The following is a 12,330-nucleotide window of genomic DNA, read 5'->3' as shown; positions in this document are numbered from 1 at the left end:
GCTGTTAAAGTCTAACCCTCTTAAAAAAAATATTTAAAAATGTAACATCACATATTAGGTAACTGTTCCACAAGCACTTCAACACTGAGGCGGCCACGGACAGAAATGCAAGAGGCAGACGTCTCATATTAAAACACATTTCAAGACTTCCGATCAAAAATAATGCACCCTTAATCACAATCGATTACTGGATATCAAGTTAAGTCTAGCTTTCTGTCCAAAAAAAAAAAAAAATAAAGCATCTATGAACTTTTGATTCAGAGTAATAAGTTAAAGAGCAGTTTAACTTTTAAGGAGTCTGAAGTAACTTATTGTACTTGCTGAGTAAATCCCCCAGCGCTCCTCAAACCAATGACTTTCTGAGCAATGAAATGAAGTGATGAATTCAAAGTGCCTCTTAGTACTGTTCAATCAATTTTACACAGTATCATTTGGATTTGTGAAGCTTAAATGCTGAAACTCTGCGGGATATCTCGTTTTCTCTCAAGTCTGGTGTGCAAGTCCACCTTTAATCATGATCTGATTAGGCATCGTTCCAGCTAGATAATGACCTTCCTTGTAAATGTCTTGTTGCTGTGCCAGATTGAATCTGCGTTTCCCACTCGTGGAAACCTTTTGGTTCATTTTTCCATCGGAGTTACCACAACAGCCAACAAAGCTCGCACATCTTTTAGAATTAGCCCACAAACAACCTACAGTGTGGTGTAATGAGTCAACTTCGGAGAGGTCGGGGCGCAGTTAGCCATCAATAAGCGCTCCGTGCCGCACCCTGCAAATAAAGCCTTTCATTCTGCTCTGCCACAGACCATGAAATAGTCACTCAGCTACAAAATGGAAAGAATCACTCACACGGAGAAAAAGCGAGAAGTTCAGTTAGTTCTCCGGTCCAGGTAGGCGATAGATACTTGGAGGCATAGACTTATTGCATCCTTCTATAGATATCTGCCAAAGCCCACACAAACATTAGGGGCAAACGGGGAAACAAAATTACAGAAATCTGCTAAGTTTGACAAATGGCAGACCCAGCTTTGCCACTAGCTATTAGCCCGCAATGATTAATAAGTGAGAAAATAATTGCACTTCATTGAGATTGATGACGCCCCATTTAACCTCCCCACTCATCCTGGCTGTGCCACAGAGCATCAAGATGAGTCGCGGACACACTGCTGCTCTGCCCGGCCTCATTGGTGTCAAACACACACGTACACACGCCCTCATATACGGCCGTGCGCGCCCACACACAGGGTCTGTAATGATCCTGCGGGGCATTTTTTAAAAAGCCTCGCAGCTCTCTGATCATAAATTCATTGTTGGTAAGTGAAAAACAACGATCTCATCGCTAGGAGGCCTCTGGGAATCTCCGGCTCCACCAATATAGAGGCATTTAAGTCAAACACCATGGGGAATTAATGACAGCGGAGTCAACATTAACTTCGATGCTAACTAGTTTGTGAGCTTTCGCCCCCCCTTATTAGACACATTTCATGTTTGCTTGCAAGCCGGAGCGCTTTTATTAGAGTCCGGCCCATTTGATACACATGAATGTGCCTAATCGGTATTTCACGGGTAAAATGCAAACAAAGCGGCGGCGATCAGGCGAGAGGTGCGAGGAGTACCGTGATGCCTTATCCTCTCCGTCTGCAAAGAGACATGGCCAAGGTTATTAAAGAAGGATGTAGCAGAGCAAGATGGCCGCTGTTGTGACCAGAGGCAGTGTGGAGAGATAAATGGTTGACCCAGCCTGGTGTCAGGTTAGGATTGATGCCACTATCAGCCCCACTGCTTTCCCAATGATTTTCTCAAATCTCTGATAGAGTGTGTTATCTAGTTACTGGCATGAGGGCAACGGCCTGCAGGCACAGAGAAGGTCAATCTATGAGGACAATCTTTGTTGGACTAAATGAGAAAAAAAAGACCCCACAAAAAAGAATAAAAAGCAGCTGCTAGGTCTCTGGGATAAGATAAGCCAAATTACTTCTCTTTAGTAGGATAGGCCTCGGGCGAAACATCAAAAAAAGCAAAGAAAAAAAAATTAAGTGTGGCAGCTGTTGTGCACTCTAACTTCAAATGTTGGAGATTTCACCTGGAACCTTGGCTTTCTTGAACTAATGTTGATTCTGTGGCAGTCGCTCCTTGAGGAATGGGCTGGGCAAGCACTTGTTTTTCTGTTGTCCAATCTACATAAATCTACTACACTGGAGTTTCTAGAAAATACAAATCAGTTGCCTTCTCCATGACTCTATCAGCCTACTGCTCTTTCCAAATCTGCTGAAAGAGTTTGACTAATAGGCTCTAATCAGGCCCGTGTCCTGATCAATAATTCTCAGTCAATAATGATGGAGAGTTTGGAGGGAGGAGAAGGGATTCTGCTCATTGTCTGAGAAAAATGAAAGCCCAGACGTGGCCCGACGCCCTTGGCAAGATGTCCACAGGTGTTGGGTTAGTGTGATGGTAGTCAAGATGGTCAAGTCAGTGAATGTGAAGAAATAACACACACTTTATGGTTTTCCGTATGATTTCAAATATTCACGGTTCTATAGACATCTGGACTGATATGAGCAACTTCATGAGGATGCATAAGGTGGCAAAAACAAAACATACATCTTAAATCTTAAATTACATCTCAGATGTAATATTTCCAACCCCGTCCAATTTCTTGATAAAAGTTGATGGCATAAAGTTTGTTTTTGTCCCTGAATGGAGCAGATCGGCTTTTTTTTACTTTCCGTTATGTTGGCTGAACTGTCATTTAACCTTTAACGGCTGTGTTTGTAGAAGCGTGGATGTAGTGGAACCGCCTTGCTCGCCGCTGTCCAAGATACCAACCGCCTTTTTCTTCTTCCTCTTCTCCGCATTGATTTTCTTCACCCCAGTGCTTGGTTCCAGCGCTTTGCGTGCACCCATGCACAACCCTAGAATTCATCTTTCCGAATTAATTTGAGTTGTGCTAATTTCTGCAGCATTGTATCAAGCGAAGCAGCATTTTAACAAGCATATTAGCCCGAGATTTTATGTTTGGCATCTATGACTTTGATTTATTCATTAAAAAGGATAATTCATAGTATCATCACTTGGTCACTGGTGAAAAGGCTTCAATTATCATTATAATCATATAATTGTGTTCAAGGAAAATACAAGTACATTACTGTTATATATATGATATAATAACAAATTTCAATAGTGAGCTGTGCTTTTCGGTGACTAAGCCGAAGTACTATATTGTTGCTGATATCAGGTTGATGTATCTCTTTAACCACATAATTTATATTTAGACTAGTCTACTTACTACTTAAACTACAAACTTAAAGCGTAATAAAAAGCATTTAGATTATCTTTTTGTCATGCTCGCTTTTTGAATTTGCTTGAAATTCCTTCAACTTGGATTAATTCTAATACAGGTGTTTGTTGTAAACAGGAATTGAATCAGTGGTAAATTCTCAGTTCGTGTCAGAGGTTTGTTTTCCCACGCTCAGAATGTAGAGTTGTGATGGATTACTGCTGATCTCTCCTCAGAATTTTTTGATTTTTATTATTTCTTTATTTTTAAATCTGGACAGTTTGAAGGAACAGTGGCTTGGCCAACCGCTTTAGATAAGAAACTAGTTTCGACCAACGCCTTTAAGTGGTCATCACTTATAAACTGCCGTTGTTCCATACTATGCCACTCCCTATTGATCCTGTGTGTGAAATACGATGTGCCGGCGTCTTCACGTCAGCCAAAGAGGGTCTGCTTTTTCTCTACATGAGAAATAATAGCCATTTTAACAAAATGACAGTTTTAACAAAACACCTGTCCCACAACATGAGGAATATGCGTGCACATTCAGCACATCTATGATCAATGTGTGTCTCAGGACACTTTTGCCTCCATTAATGGTTGAAATTGACTCCTCAAAGCAGTATTCAGACAGAAATAATGATCAAACATTTGTTGATCAGGGGAGACATATCTGGTTCTTCACGATCCATTAAATTGGTACATTTCTCTACCCTTATGCAGGTTAAAGCTGTTACACAGCTGATGTCTATGTAACTGATGCAATACAAATGTCTTACACTGTTAGGTCACTAAAAGAATAAAACGGTAATTAAGATAATTAAGTATGAAATAAATACTAAGATCATATATATATGTACATACATACATAGACACACACACACATATACATCAAGATAAATATAGCGATATATCTTCCTCTTCTCCTTTCGGCTTTTCCCTTCAGGTGTCGCCACAGCAAGTCAACTTTCTCCATCTAACCCTATTCTCTCTATCCTCCTCTCTCAGACCAACTACCTTCATATCCTCTCTCACTACGTCCATAAATCTTCTCCTTGGTCTTCCTGTAGACCTCCTGCCTGGCAGCTCCAATTCCGGCATCCGTCTACCAATATATTCACTATCCCTCCTCTGTACATGACCAAACCATCTCCGTCTGGCTTCTCTGACCTTCTCACTAAAACATCTAACATGTGCTGTTCCTCTGATAGACTCATTCCTGATCCTATCCATCCTGGCCACTCCCAAAGAGAACCTTAGCATCTTCATTTCTGTGACCTCTAGTTCTGCCTCCTGTCTTTTTGTCATTGTAAGTGTTTCTAGACCATACAGCATTGCTGGTCTCACCACTGTCTTGTACACCTTTCCTTTCATTCTGGCCGATAGTCTTCTATTACATCGTACCCCTGACACTTTTCCCCACCCATTCCAACCTGCTTCAACCTGTCTCTTTACATCTTTTCCACACTCTCCGTTGGTCGTTGACCCCAAGTACCTGAAATCCTCCAACGTCTTGATCTCCACTCTCTGTAGCCTCACCGTTCCAGCCGAGTTCCTCTCATTCACACACATATACTCTGTCTTGCTGCAACTAACTTTCATTCCTTTCCTTTCCAGAGCATACCTCCACCTCTCTAGATTTTCCTCAACCTGTCCCCTGCTCTCACTACAGATCATAATGTCATCTGCAAACATGAACCATGGAGATTCATGTCTAACCTCATCTGTCAGCCTGTCCATCACCACTGCAAACAAGAAGGGGCTCAGAGGAGATCCCTGATGGAGTCCCACCTCAACATTGAACTTCTTTGTTACACCTACAGCACACCGCGCCACTGTCTCACAGCTAGCATACATGTCCTGCACCAGTCAAACATACTTCTCTACCAATCCAGATTTCCTCACACAATACCAGAGCTCCTCTCTTGACACCCTGTTATATGCTTTTTCTAGGTCTACAAAAACACAATGCAGCTCCCTCTGGCCTTCTCTGTACTTCTCTGTTAGCATTCTCAAAGCAAAAACCGCATCTGTAGTACTCTTTCTAGACATGAAGCCATACTGTTTGGTTTTGGCAAAAGTTTTACGCCGGATACCCTTCCTGACACAACCCTCTCCATTTATCCGGGCTTGCGACCGGCTCTGGGAGACACTGGTCTTTGCCCCCCAGAGGCTGCTTAAGGAGACACCTGCCCATGGCGTCCTGAGGCTGCATCAAATATAGTGACATATAAATAAATAAATGAATATATATATGTGTGTGTGTGTGTGTGTGTGTGTGTGTGTGTGTGTGTGTGTGTGCGTGTGTGTATGTGTGTGTGTGTATGTGTGTGTGTGTGTATAAAAACATAGTCTATCTCGTCATCATAGTCATCTATCTGCCTATCTATGTATACATCACTACATGAAAATGCAACAATATGACAAAGGAGTGGCATTGGAATAGGTTTTATTATTCTCTAAATAGATACGCCATAGGTGTTCTAGTTCAGCGTCATGATGAATTCAAAAGGTCATCTAGAATCTTGCACCAATCCCTTTGGCAATGCAAAGAAGGCAGCAGGATCCAGGTCACTAATTATGCCGGATTTACATGAATTTATTACACGCAAACTCCAAAGTGACCGTGACATCTTGATCTCCTGGTTGAATGAATGGTCCTCACGACTGTCGTAGCTCTAAGTTAAAGAAACAAAATGATATGAGATTAATTACTCCGAGGGTGAAACATGGAATTTGATTGACTTTGCAATAGTAGATCTTATTTCACTGAACGGAATTTACTGTCAAATGATCCAAAGCCCTGAGGGCGATTTAGGTGATAATTAATGCAAACATATTCAGCAACAATCACACAACCATCATCCACCCAAAGTATTCACTCACATGCAGTTTCATGGACTTTTTCAAATTAAGTGATTAAAAATTTAACATTACTCAGCAATACCACAGTAGATGTCAAAACCGGTTCAAATTTTCATTTTTGTTTGCTTTAGCCTGGTTTCTTAGCAGGTGCTTCCATAATATCTGAATGTTGTATCTTTTTTGTGTGAGATGGAAGTATACACACACAAACACCTTTTTCACTAGATGAGTCATGGCTACGACTCAGCAATTTCTCACTCTGTGGGGAATATTTATTCTATTTAATGTATAAGTAAAACCAAATACTGAACAATATGCCAGCGTTATCAAATGAATCACAGCTACGAGAAAAAAAACAAAAAATGCTTATTGTCAATCAGTGAGTTAGAAAATAATTATATGAACCCAAAAGTAACCCATAAATATACTTTTCCTTAATTCAGTCACATGATATTAGATAGCCTGAAATCTTGACTCCACAAGTCCAGCACCCAGCTTCTCTCAGCTTGCTGCTCCTCTTCACAAGGTGGTGGGGATGTGTTCTCTGAGCGGAGCTAAACTGTTTTAACACTGCGCTCTAAGTGGAATGGGTTTCTGTCAGAGGTGAGCATTTGGACATTGATAAATTTCCTCCTGTGTGGGATCAATAACTCTCACCTCTCAGCCCAGGGCTCCTTCAGAGTGGGACATCATAATTACTCTGTCAAACTGAATGCCTGTCGGTGTTAAGACAGACGACTATGACCACGGTGTGTGGAATGGTGTGTTTGTGCGTGTGCGTATGTATGCGAGAGAGAGTGAAAGAGAAAGTTTTACGATGTGTGTGGAAAACTGTTTTTTTTTTTTAAAGTTGAATATGACAATGTATGGTTCACTGTGTATCCATGGAAATTTATGGATTACGCTCATACATGCCGGCTTACATGTTGTGTGTTAGTGGATGAGTGTACATTTTTATGTGTGTGTGTGGGGGCCCAATATGATGATTTGTTGGCTGTACTGGACTTACGATTGGCAGTGAATGACAGCCAGGCAGCCCACCTCCTCCTTTCTCCTCCCATGGCACTTTTTGATGCCTGTCATATTGGCCAATCAGGGAAAACATCTGACAGCTGTCTTAACATACAAAGACACACACACCCACACACACACACACACACACACGCACGCACACACACACGCACACACACAGGGCTTATTCTTATACTACCTTTAAAAAAACCCTCTCATCCCCACAATTCAGCAGTGAGACTGTTTCTTATTGCTATGTGTAATTCTTTGCATAGTGTCATAGCACATTTCTAAAATAGCAGGTGTTCAAATGTTTCAGTGTGGTTACTCATGGATTATACAATTGTTAGCTGTAGAGATAATTCAGTCGTAATTGCCGCTCATGTTGATCTTTGTCCTGTGAATTAACATACAGAATGCAGCTTAACTGGCTTATAACATATGTTATGTGTCCAAATGTTATAACAGTTGATTAAATCTGTACCTAAGAAGTTATACTGCCTTTATCTGCTCCATGCAGATGACCTTTGTCTAGATCAGCCCACCTTTCTGTAGATCAGCAAAGGTCACTGGGAATAGAATAGTGCAGAAATCGCTTTATTCGTCACATTCAGTTATACATACAGCACAATATCAGTGAAATTTGACCACTGCATTAATCTATAATGGCTAAACTATGAGCAGAAGACAGCCTTCGATCAGCGCCAGGGGAGCAGTTAGATGTTCAGTTTCTTGCTTGACAACACTTTGACAGGCTAGGAGGAGCCGGGAATTGAACCAGGAATGTGTGGTTCCAAGCACAGACGTTGTAACCCTCTGTGCCAAAAGAGTGTATTTTATACATATATTTTTTCATCGATGTACCTGTCAGTAAAGATGCCCTGCAAAACCATGTTTAAGTTAGTAAGTGTGTGTGTATGTGTGTGTGTGTGTGTGTGTGTGTGTGTGTGTGTGTGTTGGGGACAGCATGTGGCGCTGCTGTTAGTAAAAGAGGCAGCCTGTGGAATTAAAAGTGAATGAAGCAAAGATGAGCGAGGCTGCCTCCACCTCATAACACCACCACCACAATAATAATAATAAAAATAATCACAGCAATAATAACCTCAATACTCATTTAGACATCAATACTAATCACTCTCATTTGGAGGACAATAATAATAATCAGGCTCATTTAGAGCACCGTTTCTCCACAGAGGCTTTCACTGCCTTTAGGGTTGGTTGGTGCTTAACCTAATGATAATAGTCATGATTCATGGCTCAACTCTCCCGCCTTGGATTTGGCTGCACATGAACACAGTGTGAGCATGTGTGTCTGCGAGAGAGAGAGAGAGAGAGAGAGAGAGAGAGAGAGAGAGAGAAAGGCAGTGTGAGAGACGACCGCAAGCTTGAGACTTTTATGTACCTTCGCCCTTTTGCGAGAAATTAGCATTGACACAGTAACTTCCAAATTCAATTATATAAGGTGTTGTGGCTCCTAATTATTAGAGTTTCCACTCCGCTATACTTACCTAGGTTTAAATATGTTGTAATATTGACGAAAAGAATTTCAATAGAAGCCCTAAATCAGAAAATCATACAGCCTCAAAACTAATTCCCATGTAAATATATTGCAGTAAATCTATTGCATATTCGTCACACTTTAAAATACTTTCCTCTAAACCATGAACCCCAGTGTTCTCTTACTTTCAAAGGCAGTGGCTTCTGATTTCAGGTTAAAATGCCTCATAGACACGTTAACCTTTATTTCAATTAATTGCTTTATTTTATCATTGCTAATAGGACTGATAACCAAAAAACAATGAAATTGAGACCCATAGTGTAATAAATTGAAAATCATTCCAAGTCTGTGTGTGAAGTGCAAGCATACATGAATAATCACAGTAATTCGTCACGGGTAAGTAGGCATCTGTGTGAGGTGAAAATTGAGTGAAACATTTTAAGTGAGAAATTAAAGCTTAAACACTGTGACACCTAGAGCCAAAAAACAAAGGTACAGCAAAACAAGGCATTTCCAGTTTTCAGGATCAAGTAGCTGCTGTAAATACAAGCACTAATCGATATCTATATAATGATTTATTACACAAAACTGTATCGATTTTTGCTCCTGTCTGCAATTCACTGCAGGAGAATAAGATAAAAATAAGACTAAATGGAAAACTGGACTTGATTTCTTTTCTTGAAGATGTTTTTCGTCTCATCTGAGATACTCCTTCAGTCCATGAACTGTCCAGTTGCCACGATAAGATCTGACAAGGATTAACCTCAACATGAAAAACTGAGAAAACTCATTAGACGAGCAAAACAATGTTTTATTCCCATTATTAGATCACATCTGGGCAAAAAAACAACAACCAAACAAACAAAATTGGATGGCCTCCATAAAAGCCACACTATAGTAAAATGTTCTGATCATAGTTATCACAAAATGCTTTTAATATTTAGCTATTATATTGAGTGTACAATTCACATTTTTTTTGCTTTGTATGTTTGTTATTTTTTAGCTCTACAACCATTTTCGAGACAAATATTGTAATACTCATCGATATAGTGAAACCCATGTCGATATCCAGCTCGAGAAGCTAAAGCTAATTTATCTACAGTTGGGACACAACATGTCGGAATATATGAGGATTTTGGCTACGATTCACACTGGACACAAAACAACTAAAAAGAATGTATTAAGTGTTGTCATGACTTTGAGCAGATCTGGGAAATGCCAATGTTCCGGTAACTATGACGACTCTCACAGATCAGTAATAATGTACACATTGCTAATCACGCTAATGTTAGCATAACAATGGACTCTTAGCTGCCGCTAGTGTTAGCATCCACTGTGGTGTACACTTGATATTAGTGCTGCATTAGCATCACAGATTTCTGTATTGATTTAGAGTTCCGCAAAAAAATGCAAAACCAAATCTAATCCAGATTGTGTGTTTGTTTGTCATCTGGCATAATCTCAATTTAGATTTTCCTCATAAAAAAGATATTAACTAAGACAACATCATCGCAGTTTTCCTTTGTGCTGGAGTGATCGGAAAGAAAAAACAAAAAAAAACACCCCCAATAACAGAACATGTTTGTGTCAGTCCAGCTGCAAAAATTTTAAAGGGTGATTGTGCCAGGCAGACAGGCAGATGGCTTTTGTGGGGTTTTCTCAATTTGTTCAAATGTGTCTCTAATCATTTTGAAAGGATTTTCTTTCTTCTGGCTGTCCTTATCATGATCAAAATTGCTATGGATACAAGTGAATGCTACAGGAATTTAGGTGATGCAGTGGCACCCTTTCAGTCCTTTACAACAGTGTATGGTCATCTTCAAGACATAAAAATGCTCTCTACTCTCTGATGCATTGCATGCCGGCACAAGGGACAGCCAGGCACTAATGTAATTCCTTGCAAATTCTCATCTGGGCTTTGAACTCTTGGCTCAGCGGCTTTTCTGAATGTGACAGAAAATGGAGACAGAGGGAAAGAATTGTCCGGCACTGATTTGCTGTAAAAAAACTCGGACAGAAGATCATTTTGTCGCCGCTGAAGAAGATCAAAAGCTCTGCTGACAGGGAGTTTGTACGAAAGGAGATGGTATCGCCCGGCTCTCATTTCATTCACAGACGAGTGTGAAATGACTTCATCTTGCTGTTCGGACTCGCACAAGACGACATTACACATTTCTGTATCCTGACCCTCCTTTCCTCTCTAAATCATTCCAGCACTTCGGCATCCACAGGCCAACCCGGCCATGTGCTGATACATGGTTATGATCTGTCTGTTTGACACGTAACCAACACTGAGAGTAAAATATTTCGAATTCAGATTATTTCACACTAACCCCGATTGTGATAATCTGTCAAATTAAACCAGTCAGACTCAGGTTTGGCATCAACTACCTCCTTATGGCGGTTTAAGATTACAATCCATTGAAACGGTCCATAGGGGATTGTGCCAGTGGCAATAACAGAAGACCTAAAGTGCAGGCCTACAGTTGGTCGTTTCAGGCCCAGTGGTGCACAGTGTTACCATTTTAACTTTCACGCTTAAAACAGGGAAGAGGCAGAAAAAGAAGCAATTTGCTCAAACTTCTAAGGCTGAAACGCTTGAATAATTTAGCACTGAATATTATAAATCAGCTTGATTATTACAGGAACAACAACAAACGGGTTTTAACACCACAGCACTCTGGTGTCGCTGCTAATGGAGATTGCAGCACTCTTTGTAGATCCCCCCCTCCCCTACACACACACACACACACACTCACACACAAGCAGATAGAGGTTCAGTATAGAAAAACAGGAAAGCATAATGAGATAACAAGAGTCGACTTAACACGAGGCTTTTCCTTCTTTCTTCTTCATCCTTCATCCCTCGTCTCCATTTCGCCCTTCATTAAATGAGGAGTCCAGCACTGCGCTAAGCTGTAACACTTTGTGTCGGCCAAGCACGCTTCCTTTTTTCCTCTTTTTATTGCTCTCCGTCCTCCTGTCTTCCTCCTCCTCTCTCCCTTGAACATCCTGTTTAGCTGTTTAAGCCGATGACACAGAGAATATTGCATGCTGAAAGGCTGTTTCACCACACACACACACACACACACACACATATACACACACATATACACACACACAGTTGCCCAGAGCAAAAGGCCCCAGGCAGTCTCTTTCTCACTAGCCAGGGGCAATCATTCTGCCTCTATGATACTTTAACTGTGGGATGTCAGGAAACATTAGGTTTTTAAAAACATGGCTACTATGCACTACAGACACATACTGCAAACACACACACAGTCTTAAGTCTGTAGTATTATCCAGTTTTCTCCAAGGCCGAAATCTTAGTGTTGAATATCATTTCCTTTATGACTCTTCTCTTTATCTTTTGTTTATAATTCTCATAAGCTTTTTAATGGTAGGAATTTGGACCGATATTAGTATTGATATTTTCTGATGCCAACTGTGTTTGAGGTCATGACCTGTCCTTTTTTTCCATTTTGAGTCACCCCTCTTATAAAGCAAAATAACACTTTTGTGCTAAACAAACCCAGTTATCACTTTGTTTGGCACTCAGATTTTGGTTTTGGTTTTCACATGTGGAACTTCTCGAGGAACATGCAGTTGTTTTTCGTGTTGGCATTTAGACATCTGGAAAACAACCCAGAATGCATTAACCAAACTTAAGATTAGCTCA

General features: G+C 40.6%; 1 long non-coding RNA gene across 1 annotated transcript; it reads right to left on the bottom strand.

The window, feature by feature from the left end:
* Positions 1-5,764: 5,764 nt before the first annotated feature.
* On the bottom strand, positions 5,765-11,637 carry LOC147223028 (uncharacterized). The gene is made up of 4 exons (XR_015107705.1): positions 11,480-11,637; positions 7,638-7,722; positions 7,152-7,258; positions 5,765-5,955 (listed from the first exon to the last, which is right to left on the bottom strand). It is a non-coding gene; the product is annotated as an uncharacterized LOC147223028 (long non-coding RNA).
* Positions 11,638-12,330: the final 693 nt, after the last annotated feature.

Source organism: Fistularia commersonii, chromosome 20 (assembly GCF_037954325.1).
Source record: "Fistularia commersonii isolate RoL2024-O1a breed Wild chromosome 20, RoL_Fcom_v1.0, whole genome shotgun sequence".
Lineage (NCBI taxonomy): Eukaryota > Metazoa > Chordata > Actinopteri > Syngnathiformes > Fistulariidae > Fistularia > Fistularia commersonii.
Note: the sequence above shows the minus strand (reverse complement) of the source record. Positions and strands in the feature narration are given on the sequence as shown.